Source organism: Nicotiana attenuata, unplaced genomic scaffold (genome assembly GCF_001879085.1).
Source record: "Nicotiana attenuata strain UT unplaced genomic scaffold, NIATTr2, whole genome shotgun sequence".
Classification (NCBI taxonomy): Eukaryota; Viridiplantae; Streptophyta; class Magnoliopsida; order Solanales; family Solanaceae; genus Nicotiana; species Nicotiana attenuata.
The window spans coordinates 84,428-90,057 of record NW_017672489.1 but is presented as its reverse complement, the minus strand read 5'-3'; positions in this window follow the sequence as shown (position 1 = coordinate 90,057).

Here is a 5,630-nt window from a genome sequence, read left to right as displayed (position 1 = left end):
GAGAATAACCTCACAAGATCACTCCAAAGAAGGGTTCACACAAGTGTTTCCCCACACTCAACTCTCTTACAAAATAATCTTAATTACTAAAGGAGGAGTATAAGAAACAGGTCACAAAATAAAAGACCTCTAAGGGTCCAAACAACACTGGCATAAGGCCTAAACATGGCATCCAGCCTGATTTACAGAAATTCTTTCTAAAACATGTAAGAAGCATGTATTTTCAACAAAATATTCAACTTTACAGTAGATACGGGACAGACCAAGTCACAATCCCCAACGGTGCACGCCCACACGTCCGTCACCTAGCATGTGCGTCACCTCAAAATAGTCACATGACACAAAATTCGGGGTTTCATACCCTCAGGACTAGATTTACGATCGTTACTTACCTCAAGCCGAGCAAATATCTACTCCGCGATGCTCTTGCCCCTCAACTCGGCCTCCAAATGCTCTGAATCTATTCACAACCAGTACAATACAATCAATATGTGCTAAAGGAATGAGTTCCTCAAGAAAAACTATCAAATTAGACCAAGAACCCGAAATTGGTTCAAACCCGGCCCCCGGGGCCCACGTCTCAAAATCAGCACAAACTAGTAAGCCCATTCACTCACGAGTCCATACATACGTAATTTATCAAAATCCGACTCCATTTAGCCCCTCAAACCCTCAAATCACACTCTCTAATTTTGAAGCTCTAAATTCCCAAATTTATAGCTCAAATTCCCAATTAGATGATGAATAAAGCCATAGATTCATGAAATTTATACCATTATAGATTAGAATCACTTACCCCAACGTTGCTCCTTGAAATCCTTCGAAAAATCACCTCTCTCCCGAGTTCTTCAAACTCAAAATCGAAAATGGAGAACAAAACCTCGAGCTGGGGTTTTCTGCCCAGCAAAACCGCACCTGCGGTCCCATTTTCGCATATGCGGGACCGCATCTGCGAAGAGGGCTCCGCTTCTGCGGAATTTCAGTAAAAAGTCTGCTTCCGCTTCTGCGATTGCCTGACTGCATCTGCGGTCATCGCAGATGCGGGGAAAAAGCCGCACCTGTGATCCAGCTACGCAACTTCGCCTCAATTCCTCTTCTACAAACCTCGCACCTGCGGTTCCAACTCCGCAGGTGCGGTTAAGACAGAACCAGCACCCTAACCTGCATTTTCCAAATTCCAAACTCTCCGTTAACCATCCGAAATCATCCCGAGCCTATCGGGACCTCAACCAAACATACCAACAAGTCATATATCAACATACGAACTTAGTCGAACCTTCGCATCACTCAACACAACATCAAAACACCAAGTTACACTCGGATTCAAGCCTAAGAACTTCTAAACTTTTGAATTTCACAGACGCCGAAACCTATCAAATCACGTGCGAATGACCTCAAATTTTGCTCACAAGTCAAAAGTGACACTACGAACCTATTCCAACTTTCAGAATTTCATTATGATCCCAATATCAAAATTTACGCTACCGACCAAAATCGCCAAAATTCCAACTTTCGCCAATTCAAGCCAAATCCTACTACGAACCTCCAAAATCACATTCCGGATGCGCTCCTAAGTCCAAAATCACCTGAGCTAATGGAATCATCAAAATTCAAATCCGAGGTCAAATACTAAAAGTCAAACTTGGTCAAACCTTCCAAATTTAAAGCTTCTAGCTGAGAATCATTCTTCCAACTTGATTTTCGAATAACCTGAAAATCAAAACCGACGAGCGAAGTGCAAATGCTCAAAACGACAGGTCGGATCGTTACAATAACTTGGCCAACAAATCTCAATTCTTATGGTTTCAAATTGGCCACCAAGGCCTCTTAGAACAAGGCCAAAACAAGGCCACATCATTACAGGGTGACTAGTCTATTGTATTAGTTTTTATTATTGTGATATCAAGAATGGCTATTTAGTAGTGTTTTGAGGCATATGAAGTCGTAGAGGCACTTATTGATATAAGTGTCCAACGAATGATTGAGTTTTATCATAACAAGCTTTAATTATATTGTCATGAACCAAACAAGATAACTCAATAATATAAAAAATTTGGAACTTTAATGAGCCAAATATGCCCACAAAGTATGTGCGTGGGACCAAATTTTTCGTCCATATTGGCCATTTAAAATAAGAGCATATTTGGAGCAAGAATTGTACGATAGAGGCATATTAACGAGGGCAAATCCGTTCAATTTCGCTTAATTTAAGGGTATATTTGGACCTTTTCCGTTGATTTGAAGTAGTTTATGGGTGTTTTTGGTACGAAGGAAAACATTTTCGCAAAATGTTTTTCAATTTTTCTATGTTTGGTTGGCTTAAATGTTTTGGAAAACATTTTCCTTATCAACTCATTTTCCTCCAATTGGAGGAAAATGTTTTCTCTATCAAGAGAAGGGAAAATATTTTCCAAAACTCCTTCTCAACCTTTCCACCTATTTCCCCATCCCCACCAACCCACCCCCACCCAAACCCACCCTGCCCCACCCCCGTTTACCCACCCCACCCCTCACCCCACCCTAAATAAAAATATTATCAATAATACTTTCTTTTCATGTTATAGATAGATTCTTTTTTTGCATTTAAATAAATGAATATTTTTTTTACATGATATAAAAAAATATTTTTTTCATTTCAAAAAAAAGGTACTTTCTTTTCATAGAAAAAGTATTTTCTTTCATTTCAACAAAAAAATATTTTCTGTGAAAGTAAAGTTTTAACGTTATTTTTGCGTCAAAAAGTAAAGTGCCACATTAGTTCCTTTGGGCTTGTGTGAATTTTTAGAAGAATAATTAAATTCTTAAAAAAAAACATAGAGTCCTGAAACGTTGGCTAGTTGGGGGGAGGGGGAGGGGGAGGGGGAGGGAGGGGTGGGGGGGAGGGCGAGCAAGGAAATATGAGGACTTGGGGGAAGAGGGTGAGAAGACTAGCATAAAAAATATATTTTCTGCTTTCTAACCTAACACTATAAAATATATTCCAATCACCAACCAAACAAAAGAAAATAAGTGATAAAACCACTTATTTTTATGAAAAAATATTTTCTTTCGTGCCAAACACACCTGATGTGTAGATTTTTTGGTAATAAACAATTAGGTCTCCCGTGACAACCGTTATAAAAGGATATTAATTTACTGTCCTTTTTCTCCGCCCACTCTGTTTTGACAAACTTTGGTGACTTTTAATACTACGTTAGGTCAACACGTGCTTGAAAATTGACTTTTATCTCTATTTATTTGACGCCGTCTATTTCGTTTCAAAAGATTAATAAATTCATATATATATAAGGATCTCTTAATATTTATATTTTAATTTTATCTTCAAAAAGGTACTCTTTTTGATATTTTATACATAACGAATTTATTTCTCTTTATTTCTCATATTTTGTTAATGAAATAAAATAAAGAGAAAAGCATTACATTTGCCTCAGCACCCCACTGTTAGGAAAAAGTTCTATTTTTACCATACCTTTAATAGAGTTTCAACATGAAAGTAAATGTCAGTCAAATAATTCGAATACGTGAAATTCATCCATTTCATCCTAAAATTTTTTTAATAGTAAGGATAAATACTAAATAGTTTGCTAATGGAAACATATAAATAAGCAAGATTCTAACGAAGAGCAAAATTGATACTTAGTAGGCGTTTGGACATAAGAATTGTAAAATTCGGAAAAATGGTGAAAAAAAATTTCTAGTGAAAATGGTATTTGAAATTTAGAGTTGTGTTTGGACATAAATTTCAGTTTGGGTTGTTTTTGAAGTTTTATGAGTAATTTGAGTGAAAATTTTGAAAATGTTATAAATAGAATTTTATTTAAGGTGAATGTCTATATTTTAGAGAGATCTTAGGGATTTTTACTTGGTGGCTAAGTCACTTTTCCCCTATAAATAGAGGGTTCTATTCCATTGTAATTCATCCCAAAATCAATAAGAATTCTCTCTCCTTACTTTTCTCTGCAATACTCGTCTTCTTCTTTTATTATTTTATAACACGTTATCAGCACGAGACTCTAACCAATTGAGTAGAAGCTTTGGGATTGAGCATAATGATTGTCAATTGTTCCATGAACTTTCTTCATGATTAAATTCTGGATTTAAGGTATGTATTTTACCGTATTTTTCTCTTTATTCTATAATTTGATTTTATATACAAGCAAACACAACAAAGTTTGATTATAACTCTAATGGGGTTTGTAAGAAATTATAACCACCTTAATTGTTATTCTATGCCTTGCCATGATCAAATTCATGTATGATTGGGGGCAAAGAAGTGGAAACCCGTCCCATTGAATTTGCTCCATTCTCATTCCCTTAAGAGAATGTGATAGCAATATGTAATAAGTTTGAAAGAAGACAAAATTATTACCATAAAGGTATCAATGGATGTGGACGTGGTAATAGACGAAATTATAATCGTCATTATCGTGGTAATGAGAATAATAAGGATTCTCAAAATAAGCCTTCACTCTATGAAGTTAATGTTTGTCATCGATTTGACATAAGATTTCGTAAAGCACATACAAATGACTATGGTCAATTCATGGTGTGAATGTGACAACATCTGATTTATGAATACATATTCATTCTTGGAAGAATATGAATGTGCTAGTAATAGTGAATATACCACGCACTCACCTCTAGAAGGATGTTTGAGATGATAAAAGAAAATAATGTCATTATTATGACACAAATGGTCATTGGTCAGATACCTATTGTACGCCAAAATATTTTGGCATTGTAATTATTAAAAGACAACGGTAATGCAAGAAACAGATCTTGCATATAACTTTGACCATAACCATAATGGTATAACTTTCTCTTTAAAAGAGATATTCACCATATGGATATTGATGAATATGTGGTAGTACAAAATTAATTGAGAGCTCTAGAAGATCCAATTATACTATTTTGAAGAAAATTGATTATCAATAAGACTTGTGTTGTAGTAAGTCTCAAAGAAACTTATTGAGTTTCTAAAGTATTCGCGAAAACGGTTGGTCATACTGAGACTATAAATAAAGGAAAGATTTAATGTCTTCTATTACTACAACTTGTAGCGGGGTAATATGTATGTGAAAAGCTACCCGCTTTATTCTCCAGTTTGTACTACACAAACAAAAGAATGCCACAATAAAGAGAAGTTTATTGATATAAAAATCCATATCATAATAAACTTGGAGTTTATTGATAATTGCACACGTCATGGTGTAAATCTGAAGTTTATCAATATTGATAATTTATTCAATTGGCATAATTAGTTTACCCATATTAATTTAAGTATGATGTGCAAAAATAAAAGAGAATTCACATGGGTAAATATTAAAGAACTAGAAAGTTCTTTACGAATTCTCTTATGTTGCATGTTCTCATTAATTAATATACCAACTAAAATTGGGATTGAATTCCATGAATGTTGGAAATATCAAAGGTGAATATTGGCCCATTCACCTGCAATGTATACCACATAAGATGCATCTATGAGATGGTTACATGTGCGATTATCAATAACCCGCAACATGGTGTTTTGCGAGGTAACTTGCTCAATAATTTAATTTCGAGCATAATTTCCAGATTTTATATTCAAGAAGTTCATCTTGATAAGTTGGTTTACATCACAGTTGGTTTAG